Source organism: Hypanus sabinus, chromosome 22, assembly GCF_030144855.1.
Source record: "Hypanus sabinus isolate sHypSab1 chromosome 22, sHypSab1.hap1, whole genome shotgun sequence".
Classification (NCBI taxonomy): domain Eukaryota; kingdom Metazoa; phylum Chordata; class Chondrichthyes; order Myliobatiformes; family Dasyatidae; genus Hypanus; species Hypanus sabinus.
In genome coordinates, this window is record NC_082727.1 from 21,620,190 (window position 1) to 21,632,490 (window position 12,301).

The 12,301-nt window shown below is 44.6% G+C and overlaps 1 protein-coding gene across 1 annotated transcript in view; it reads left to right on the plus strand.

Moving 5' to 3' along the window:
* Positions 1-612: 612 nt before the first annotated feature.
* Positions 613-12,301, plus strand: part of sh3pxd2aa (SH3 and PX domains 2Aa) — a 322,252-nt gene continuing 310,563 nt past the window's right edge. The window contains exon 1 of the mRNA XM_059947263.1: positions 613-846. The gene's annotated coding sequence lies outside the window, so the exon portion shown is untranslated. The remainder of the gene's footprint in view (positions 847-12,301) is intronic.

Sequence of the window (12,301 nt, forward strand, 5' to 3'; positions counted from 1 at the left end):
CGGGGGAAGGAGTCATCGATGTGGGGTGGAGCGTCCTTGTCAATGATGTAGGCCCGGAGACGCTGGCGGTGGAAGGAGTGGAAGGAGTCACAGAACTCCCTAAGGTATGGATGCAGGAGGATAAAAATGGGGCCCTTACAGAGGACAGAACGTTCTGCATCAGAGCGGGGAAGGTCGGAGGGGGTGGTGAAGACCCATAGTAAGAACTGGGATCAGTGGGGGAAGGGGGTTGGGATTTTTAGTGAAGATAGTATTTTGCGTCGGTCTTCTCTGTAGAAGACACTAGTAGTATGCCAGAAATTCGAGAGTGTGAGGACAGAAGTGAGTTGAGCTTTTTTTAGGTAAAATAAACTTAATTCACAATCAAATTATTCACAAGAATACACCGTTCAACAATTTTACATTCTTTATGGATATTGTCAATACTTTCCACAAAGTTCACTCTGGGATTTCGTATTCAGTCAATACAACCGAAATTGAGGGGCTTCCTACCAACCCACCCCCACCCAAATTCTCCCTCTCTAGAGGGAGAAGAACCCTAAACCGTCGTCCTTTCCCACCGAGCACTAGCAGTAGCTGCGCCAAGTTTCAGTGCGTCCCTCAGCACGTAATTCTGCAGCCCAGAATGTGCCGGTCAGCAGCATTCTGTCACAGACATCTCGTTTCCGGCCGACCAAAGGGCCTTTTACACCGAGTGACCCTGCCAGCAGCACCTGACGTTTGCCTTCCTGTGGGTCCCCAGTAGATCAGAGAGTCCTTCGTAACGCAGCATCTGGGGAGGAAACGTGACTCAAACCCTTTCATCTTCCTCCACACATTCTTCGCAAAGCCACAGTGTGCAAAGAGGTGAGTTACAGATTCGTCCCCACTGCAGTCATCCTGTGGGCAGCGGGTTGTGGAGATAATGCTACGGGCATACAGGAGGCCCCTCTCACCGCCAGCCAGGCTAGGTCTTGGTGCCTGTTGGTGAAGTTTGGCGATGAAACATTTTGTCAGATGACTTGGACATTCTGCTCAAGGAACCACCCTACTGTGTCCATCACGTCCTTCTCCCGCAGTATCTGCAGGACATTCCGTGTTGACCACTGCCTGATGGCCTTGTCCCCACAGTCCTAGTTTCTGCTTTACCTTCCCGGTCTGCTCCAGCTAATTACTATTGCACGCCTCGATCCCTCCGAACCCAGATCCCCAATACCTTCACGTAATCGGACCTTGGATCCATCAGGCCCGTTGCAGCTTCGCTCTTCGTGCGGTTGACCCTGGCCCCTGCTGCCAGTTTAAGATGGTCGCAGATGCAAATCAGCCTGCGAACTGACTTCAGATCGCAGCATAGGTCGGTGACGTCATCCATGTACAGGGACGTTTTCGCGTGGCAGCGTCGCCCTTCTAATGCTCTCATCCTTCCTGATATTGCACACAAACAAAACGGGAGGGTGGGCAGCCTAGCCTGACTCCAGACTTGATGGGGAAGCTATCAGTTTTCCACCTGTTGACTTGGACTACATTACGGATGTCTGTGTAGAGCAGTTGGATCCAACTTCCACTCTGCCCTCAAATTTACCTGGTCCATTTTCAACACCTCCCTCCCCTTTCTCAATCTCTCTGTATCTATCTCTGGTGACAGTTTATCTACTGATATATCTTATAAACCCACTGAGTCTTACAACTACCTGGACTATACCCCTTCCCACCCTGTCACATAAAAATAAATGCCTTCCACTTTTCTCAATTCCTCTGTCTCTGTTACATCTGCTCTCAGGATGAGGCTTTTCATTCCAGGACTAATAAGGTATACTCCCTCTTCAAAGAAAGGGGCTTTCTTTCCTCCACCATCAACGCGGCTCTCACTGACATCTCTTCCATTTTGTGCACATCTGCCCTCACCCCATCCTTCTATCACCCCACCAGGGAATGTGTTCCTCATCCTCACATACCACTCCAGTACCCTCCACTTCTAGCACATAATTCTCCCACCACCAAGGTCATCTTTCCCTCCCCTCCACTCACTCCCTACACAACTCCCTTATCCATTTATCACTCCCCACTGATCTCCCTCTTGGTACTTCTCCTTGTACTAGCCACACCTGCTCCTACACCTCCTCCCTCACTACCATTGAGGACCAAGCAGTCCTTCCAGGTGAGGTGATACTTCACATGTGAGTCTGTTGGGGTCATCTACTGTATCGGGTGCTCCCAGTGGTGCCTCCTGTATATCAGTGAGATCCAACATAGATTGGGAAACCGTTTTACTGAAAACCTATGCTTTGTCTGTCAGAAAAAGCGGGATCTCCCAGTGGCCACCCATTTCATTTCTACTTCCCATTCCCATTCTGACATGTCAATCCACGGCCTCTTCTACTGCTGTGATGAGGTCACACTCAGGTTTGAGGAGCAACACCTTGTATTCCATCTGGGTAGCCTCCAAACTGGTGGCATGAACATCAATTTCTTGAACTTCCAGTAATTATTCCCCCCTTCACCATTCCCAATTCCCATTTCACTGTCTCACTTTATCTCCTTATCTGTCCTACACCTCCCTCTTCCCTTTCTTCCATGGTCTTGTATCGTCTCCTATCAGGTTCCCCCTTCTCCATCCTTTTAACTCTCTCTTTCACATATCAGCTTCCCAGCTCTTTATCCTCCCCCCCTCCCAGTTTCACCTATCACCTACAATGTTGTACTACTTCTTCCCCTCCCCCACATCTTCTTGCTCTTTTTTTCCAGTCCTAATGAAGGGTCTTGTGCCAAAATATTGACTGTCTACTCTTTTCCATAGATGCTGCCTGGCCTATTGAGTTCCTCCAGCATTTTGTGTGTGTTGTTTGGATGATGGAAATGATGACATGATGGCCAATTTTGCAGACAATATAAAGATAGGTGGAGGGCAGGTTGTGTTGAAGAAGCAGTGAGCCTGCAGGAGGACTTAGACTGGGAAAATGGTAAAGAAGTGGCAGATGGAATATAGTGTAGTGATGTGTATTATCATGCACTTTGGTAAAAGGAAGAAAGTGTAGACTATTTTCTAAATGAGCAGCAAATTCAAAAATTAGAGGTGCAAAGGGATTTGGGAATCCTTGTGCAGGATTCCCTAACAGTTAACTTGCAGGTTGATTTGGTGGTAACAAAAGCAAATGCAACGTTAGCATTCATTTTGAGAGGACTAGAAGGTAAAGGAAGGCAAGTAAGTAATGCTGAGGCATTGGTCAGATCACACCTGCAGTATTGTGAGCAGTCTTGGGCCCCTTATCTAAGAAAAGATCTGCTGACTTTGGAGAGAGTCCAGAGGAGATTCACAAGAATGATCCCAGATTGAAAGGTTTAACATACATTATGAAGAGTGTTTGATGACTTAGGGCCTGTGCTTGCTGGTGTTTAGAAGAATGAGGGTGGGAGGGGGGGGGGGAGCTCTTTGAAAGCTATTGAATATTGAAAGGCCTAGATAGAATGGATGTGGAAAGAATGTTTCCTATAATGTGTGAGTCTAGTACCAAAGGCACAGCCTCAGAATAGAACGATATCCATTTAGAACAGTATTTCTTTAGCCAGAGGGTGGTAAATCTGTGGAATTCATTGCTACGAATGGCTGTGGATTCCAAGTCGTTAGGTATATTTAAAGTGGAGTTTGATAAGTTTCATGATTAGTTCGGGTGTCTAAGGCTACAGGAAAATGCAGGAGAATGGGGTTGAGAGGGATAATAAATCAGCCATGATGGAATGGTGGGGTAAATTTGATGGACTGAATGGTTTAATTCTGCTGCTATGCTGTATGTTTCCATATGCCTCCTTCTCTGTTCTTATCTGTGTCTCCTTATCACCCAGCATTCATTGTCTTCCCTGACCTGCCTACAGCTGCCCAGTACAGCCCTTCTCACTTACCTCACCCCTCGATTGGACTTTTTTTATCCTCACTATCTCCCTCTGCACTCAGTTCTGATACAGAGTGTGACTTCGCCCATCCTGCTGCCTCCAGAAGCTCTCACATTCTCAGGATTTTGGATGCATTGGTTGGAACCTTCTATGATTCTGTCATTTTTTTGAAAGGTGGCAGTAGATTGGAAATATATAAATCTAGCATCCGAGAAAGGCGGGTGACAGGAAAACAAACCAGTTCTGTGCTTGGGCAAATGCTGGAATCTAGCTTTGGGAAAATGATAGCCTTGGCAAGGTATACAGTTAATAATAGATCCATTAATAAGATTGAGGTACAGAGGGATCTTATGATACAGGTCCACAATTCAATGAAAGTGGATAAGATGGTAAAGAAAGCATATGGGATGATTACTGTCATTGATAGGGGTGTTGACTATAACAATAAGAAATACATGCTGCAGCTACACAGATCTCACTTGGAGTATTGTGTGCAGTTCTAATTGCCCCTTTATAGGAAGGGTGTGAAGACTGGAGAGGGCACAGAAGTGACTTTCTGGGATGCTGCCTGGATTAGAGGGTAAGAGTTAAAAGGAATATAGAAAAGTAAAGTACAGGCCCTTTATCCCATACTGTCATAAGGAACTATATAAGCCTTCTCCACTTGGACAAACTTGGATTGTTCTCCTGGAATGTTGGGGACTGAAGGGAGACCTATTTCAAAATTATAAGGATAGACAGAGTCTATCCCCAGGGTAAAAATGTCAACCACCAGAGGACATGCTTTTTAAGGTTTAGTGGGAGAGGTTTTTTTATTATACAGAGTGTGGTAAGTGCCTGGAATAGATAATCAGGGATAGTGGTCGAAACAGGCAGCTGGGAGTTTAAGGCTTATACATTGAGGCCTGTCCAGTGCCATCCTGTTGTACATAAATTCTCTTAGTGCAATGGCTGGCTGAGTTGCCATGGTTTTATGAAAAGAAAATGTGAGAAATTTAGTCTTAAGATTATACTGTGGATAAAGAAGAACCAGCTAAATGTAATGTATTCAGATTTCCAAAAGGCATGTAATAAGATCATAAGATATACTGTATATCCAACAAGTCTGCTCCGCCATTTCACCATGGCTGATCCATTTCCCTCTCAACCCCATTCTCTTGCCTTCTTCCCATACCCTTCCATGCCCTGACTAAATCAAGAACTTAACAGTCTCCACCTTAAATGCACTCAGTGACCTGACCTCCACAGTGGCCTGTGGCAACGAATTCCACAGATTCACCACTCTCTGGCTAAAGAAATTCCTCCTCATCTCAGTTCTAAATGGATGCCCCTCTATTTTGAGGCTGAGCTCCCTGTTCCTACCAAAAGAAACATCCTCTTCACATCCACTCTATCTGTCCTTTCAACATTTGATAGGTTTCAATGAGATACCCTCACAGTCTTCTAAATTCCAGTGAGTACAGACCCAGAGCCTTCAATCGCTGTTATATGATAACTCTTTCATTTCAAGAATCATTCTTGTGAACTTCCTCTGAACCCTCTTCAATGTCAGCTCATCCTTTCTTAAATAACAGGTCTAAAACTGCTCACAATACTCCAAATGAGGCCTCACCAGTGCCTTGTACAGCATCAGCATTACATTCTTGCTTTTAAATTCTAATCCTCTTGAATGAATGCTGACACTGCATTTGCCTTCCTCACCCTTGATGCAACCTGCAAATTAACATTTAGGGAATGTTGTATGTGGACTCCCAAGTCCCTTTGCACCTGGCATTTTTGAATTTTCTCTAGTTACGAATGTGCCACAACTCTGAGGGGCCGAAGGGTACAAAGTCGCCCCCTCCTTTTAGAAAATCGCAAGATCACTATTAATTCGGGTCTGGGACCCAGGAAATGAGAGAGAGACACGCAGAATCCTTAAGGTTTGGAATGTGTCCTGGAAACAAAAACCCCTGATAACGGCTATTGTCTCTTGGAGACGGAATTGTGTATTGAGTACTGTACTATTCATTGAAGCCCTCAGGAGACGACCAGAGTGGGCTGGTTGAGGGATTGCATCATCCCGACTTGATTGACATCTGAGACCCTGTGAGTAAGGATAAAAGAGGGTCGGGGGAACAACCCCTTTAGACGCACCAGGAGAAATGCTGGAAAGCCAGTGACAGCGTTTTATAGCGAACGCCGGTGAGGGCCCGTGTGCATCCTCCCTTGCCAGGGTAGCGGGCTCATCACGGAAGAACGGCTTAGCTGAAGGAGAGGCCAAAAGTGAACGGCCACACTAACGAGACTCCGACGGATCGAAACCATAAAAGGAATCGGCAAGTTTTTTCTCCAAATCTCTCTCTCTCTCCAACCATTGCAAAACCCAGCGGTCCCCAAGGCTGCAGCCTGCATGAACTGAGTGACTTTTATATTTCCATTGGACAATACATTATCCCCTAGACAACGATAGAGCTTATTTCTTATTGATTATTATTATACCCGCACTTTTAGATTTAGTATGGATGACGTATGCTATCTGTATGCTTGCATTGATATTATTTTTGTGTATTTTTACTAATAAATACTGTTAAAAATAGTACCATCAGACTTCAACGGACCTCTCTATCTTTGCTGGTAAGTGACCCAGTTACGGGGTTCGTAACAAAGTGGGGGCCTCGTCTCGAGATTTGATACCAAATTGGAGGGCCAGTGAATCGGGCTTGTAAGTCCAAATGTGGGTCTGGTTGCGCGGGTAACCAGACGGGAAACCAGCAAAGATGGACGTTGACGAATTTATAGAAAACCCGACTCTGGAGGCATTAGAGGCTGCCACAAAGTCGGACTTGATAAATATTGCGAAAGGACTAAACCTCGTAGAGGTGAGTTGTCGATGAAAAAGCAGGAGGTGCGGAGGGCCATAACTCAGTATTATATTGTGAAGAATGTGTTTTCAGCTGAGGTATTGGAAAATATCCCTGAAAAGGCACCAGCTAATGGGACAGCTCAGTTAGAGTTGGAGAAATTAAGGTTGGAACATGAAATTAAGTTAAAGCAGTTGGAAGCAGCTGAAAAGGAAAAAGAAAGAGCCGAGAAGCAGAGGGAGCATGAAATTAAGTTAAAAAAGCTGGAAGCAGCTGAAAAAGAGCAGGAAAGAGCCGAGAAACAAAGGGAGCATGAAATTCAGTTAAAACAGCTGGAAGCAGCTGAAAAAGGGAAGGAAAGAGCCGAGAAAGAAAAGGAAAGGGCCGAGAAAGAAAAGGAAAGAACTGAGAACCAAAGGGAGAAGGAAAAACAGAGGCAACATGACTTGGACATGGAGAAGTTAAGGCAAGAGTGAAGAGCTCAAGGGTCAGACCGAGAGGAGCGGTTTAATGTTAGTTGGGAGTTTAGGTTAGTACCTCCGTTTGAGGAGATGGATGTTGATAGTTATTTCTTGCATTTTAAAAAGGTGGCAGTGAGTCAGAAGTGGCCCAAAGAGAAATGGGTGGCGTTGTTACAAAGTGTGTTAAAAGGGAAGGCACAACGGGCATGTGTAGCATTGTCCATGGAGGAGGAAGAGTCGGAGAATTATGAGAAAGTAAAGGGGGCCATTCTTCGGACCTACCTGAGGCCTATAGACAAAAGTTCAGAAATTTAAAGAAAGGGTGGAATCAGACGTATACCGAGTTTGCCTATGAGAAGGGTGTGCTCTTGGATCGTTGGTGTGCAGCAGAAATAGTGGAGGAAGATTTTTGGCATCTCAGGGAGTTAATTCTGATTGAGGAATTTAAAGGTTGTTTAAAGGATGTATTTGAATGAGAAGCCGAATAAGTCCATCTCCGAATTTGCTAGGTTCACAGATGAATATGCCCTAACCCACAAGACAAAGTTTTCCTCGAATAAAAGTTACCAGAGAGACCGTGGGAATGGTAGAGAAAGCCCGCCAGCTGAGGCAGAGATCCCGCCGGGAGCTTGGGGTAAAATTAAGGAGGAGGAAAGGCAAGACGGCAGGAGAGGTCCTGGTTTGACCTGTTTTAATTGTGGAAAGGTGGGTCATATTGCATCTAAGTGCCTTGCTCCGAGGAAGGAGACAGGAAAATGGAAAGCAGCAGTCCCTATAGGATGTGCTGTGGTGATCAGTAAATCAACGAGAGAGCCCCAGGTAGACAGAGTACAAGAAGGGTCTGAGAAATGTATTTCAGAAGGAACTGTGTCTGTGAGAGAGGGAGACACACCAGTTCCAGTGCGGATCTGGAGAGACACAGGAGCTGAGCTGTCATTGATTCACAGTACGGTACTAGATTTCAGTCCCAAGACTGGAGAGGTGGCTTTGAGAGGCATAGGAAAAGGGACAGAAGCGGTGCCCTTGCATAGGATCATTATAAATTGTGAGCTGGTATCTGGACCAGTTGAAATAGGGGTGCGATCAGAATTCCCGAGTACTGATGTAGACATCCTTCTGGGTAACGATTTAGCTGGTGGTGAAGTCTGGTCGGCCATGGAGCTGACGAGCCAGCCTGTAAGTGTTGAGGTCCCGCCCCTAGACTCCAAGATCTATCCCGCATGCACGACCACTCGCAGCATGTCAAGAAAGGCAGCTGAGAGCGAGACCAGTTTAAATCCGGCCAGTATCAATTTGGCTGAGACGTTTTTACCGACCCTGTACCAAGAGGGTTTAGAGGGTGGTAAAATGGAGAGTAGGAAAGTGAAAGAGAGTAAGGGAGAGGAGGTAGTCCTGCCCGTAGCCAGGAGGAAATTTATAGAGGCACGAAGTAAAGATGAGAAACAGATAAGGCTGTTAAAAGGTCCAGGGTTGGACATGGATAATCTGTCTGGTTTGGCAGAACTGTTTGAAGAAGTTGAAAATTCTAAAGGTGTTCCCGATAATGAAATGAGGGCAGTCCTAGATGAAAAGGATGCCATTACCTTGAAGAAGTCTGCTGGGTTGGCAGATGAGGTTGTTTCAGCCCGCGGGGTTGAGTTTACTCCGGAAGGGAGTTGCCCAGAGAGTAACTGGGAGGATCAGGGGAATTTAGAATTTGAAAAGGGTATGGGTATTGAAAGCCTGGAAGAGGCAAATGTCCCGTTTGAGTGTGTCCAAGATGGGGATGCATGTGGTACTGAACCTAGTAATGGAGCTCAGAAAAAGTCTGAGGTATTTGATTCAGTTGAAAAGGAATGCAGTCCTTGTGGGTCAGATGGACTTGGTTCAGTGAAGAAAGGGTTAATCTTGGTAATAGTGGGAAGTGAGAATTCCCATTTTTTGTGTTTGAAGGTGTGTTAAAAGTTAGTGAGGAGATAAAAGGTGGTGAGGTGAATATTATTATTGAAGGAAAAGGGAAAAGTGTAGTTCCTAAATTGAATGAAGAAAATTTAAAGTCTGGAATGATGTCAGAAGCAGCAACCAGGCTACAGAGCCAATGGCTTGGTAACACGGTGCCTGTGAATCAATTACAGGTTGATTTGGAATGTAAACGTGCCCCACACGCTATTGTTATTCAAGAGTGTGCTGTGAAGAGGCAGAATTTGAAATGCTATTTGGACCAAGAGTTTAAACTGAAAACTAATAGCATGAAGGGTCCTGAAGAGAAAACTAGCAACTTGCTTAAAAGTAAAGAATTGTGTGGAAATTTGGAAAATGGTCTAAGTTTGGAACACATTGTTAAATACTGTTAAAAATAGTACCATCAAACTTCAACAGACCTCTTTATCTTTGCTGGTAAGTGACCCAGTTACGGGGTTCGTAACACTCTCTGTTTAGAAATCAGTCTATGTTTTTATTCCTTCTACCATGTGCAAGACCATATACTTCCTGATACTGTATTCCATCTGATACCTCTTTGCTTTCCCCTTTCTTTTAATCTGTCCAAGTCCATTTGCACTCTCTGCTTCCTCAACACTACCTGCCCTCCACCTATTTTCGTATCAAATGCAACCTTGGTCACAAAGACATCAATTCCGCCATCCTAATCCATTGACATACAAAGCGGTCCCAACTCCGTTCCCCGTGGAGCACAACTCCGTTCCCTGTGGAGCACCACTAGTCGCTGGCAGCCAATCTGAAAAGCATCCCCTTTTTCCCCACTCTTTGCCCCCTGCCAATCAGCCAATGATCTATCCATGCTGGTATCTTTCTCGTAATACCCTGGGCTCTAATCTTGTTTAGCAGCCTCATGTGTGGCACCTCGTCAAAGGTCTTCTGAAAATCCAAGTACACAACATTTACTTTGTCTCCTTTGTCTACCCTGCTTGTTATTTCTTCAAAGAATTCCAACAGATTTATCAGGAATATTCAGATATATGAAGTGTAAATGAGAGGCGAGAGTTGATATCAGACTGCTGTAAAATAATTCTGGAGAGATAGTAATGGGAGACAATGGAATGGTGGATGAACTGAGTAAGTATTTTGCATCAGTCTTCACTGTGGAAGACACTAGTAGTATGCCAGCAGTTCGAGAGTGTCAGGGACAGGAGTGTATGAAGTTGCAATTACTAGGGAGAAGGTGCTTGAAAAACTGAAAGGTTTGAAGATAGTTAAGTCATCTGGATCAGAGTTCTGAAAGAGTTGGCTGAAGAGATTGTGGGGGCATTAGTAATGATATTTCAAGAATCAATGGATCTGTTGTAGCTCCGGAGAACTGGAAGGTTTTAAGTGTCACTCCAGTCTTCAAAAAGGGAGAGAGGCAGAAGGAAAGAGAGTAACCTCAGTGGTTGGTAAGATATTGAAGTATAAAGGGGTTTCTTCTTTTATGTTACTGCTAAGGCTAATAAAAAGACTTCTTTGTTATGTTAACTGCTGAGAGAGTGCTTCTCTCTTGCAGTTTGTTTGTGTTATAATTACTGATAATGAGAATTGTATTCATTTGCTAACTGATTGGGATAGATGTTATTCTTTCTTGTGTGTCTGTAAGCTACTGTTTTCGTGAGCTTTGGGGAGAAGGCGCGATGGGGACAGAGAGAGAGGACGAGATGCTGTAAGCTGGGCAACCGGACGGACCCCGACGGACCGAAGTCTGAGGCCCAAGGTCTTCGGCGAGGAGAGGAGATGAGGACAGACTTGTGTGGTGAGTCTGGTCAACCACCGTGGTTGGCCCCAGGCGGCGGGTCGAGGAGGTCGGAGGGAATCGAATGGTGGAAAGAAGACTCCGTTAATTGAGCTCCAACGGTTGTGCACAAAGTGGTTGAAATTTGATAAGTTTGGCGTCTTTTTAATTTTTCCTTTTATATTGTAACTTTATTAATTACATAGTTCCAGTAAGATATACCATATAACAATTACAGCATGGAAACAGGCCATCTCGGCCCTTCTAGTCCATGCTGAATGCTGACTCTCCCCTAGTCCCACTGACCTGCACTCAGCCCATAACCCTCCATTCCTTTCCTATCCATATACCTATCCAATTTTACTTTAAATGACAATATTGAACCTGCCTCTACCACTTCTACTGGAAGCTCATTCCACACAGCTACCACTCTCTGAGTAAAGAAGTTCCCCCTCATGTTACCCCTAAACTTTTGTCCCCAACTCTCAACTCATGTCCTCTTGTTTGAATCTCCCCTACTCTCAATGGAAAAAGCCTATCCATGTCAACTCTATCTATCCCCCTCACAATTTTAAATACCTCTATCAAGTCCTCCCTCAACCTTCTACACTCCAAAGAATAAAGACCTAACTTGTTCAACCTTTCCCTGTAACTTAGGTGCTGAAACCAGGTAACATTCTAGTAAATCTCTGTACTCTCTCTATTTTGTTGACATCTTTCCCATAATTCGGTGACCAGAACTGTACACAGTACTCCAAATTTGGCCTCACCAATGCATTGTACAATTTTAACATTACATCCCACCTCCTATGCTCAATGCTTTGATTTATAAAAGCCAGCATACCAAAAGCTTTCTTCACCACCCTATCCACATGAGATTCCACCTTCAGGGAACTATGCACCATTATTTCTAGATCACTCTGTTCTACTGTATTCCTCAATGCCCTATCATTTACCATGTATGTCCTATTTTGATTAGTCCTACCAAAATGTAGTGTTACGTATCCCATAACTGGATCACTTACCAGCAAAGATAGAGAGGTCCATTGAAGTCTGATGGCACTATTTTCAAAAGTTTTTTTATTTATAAAGGGGCCAAAAGTAAGGTTAATACAAACATTCAGATAATATACGTCATCAATACTCAATCTAAAGCGCGGGTATAGTAATAATCATCATTAAGAAATTGTTCTATCGTTTGTCTAGGGGATAATATATTGTCCGCTGGAAATATAAAAGTCACTCAGAAGTCTGCAGGCTTCAGCCTTTTGGGAACCGCTGGGTTTCACGTGTTGGAGAGAGAGAGAGATTGGTGAGAAAAGGAAAACTTGCCCGGGTCTTTATGAAGCAAATCCGTTGAATCAGGGGAGCGGGCTTCCCCGTTGTTAGTTAAAAGCGGTTTTCCGTGATTCCAGCCACAGACTCCAGGC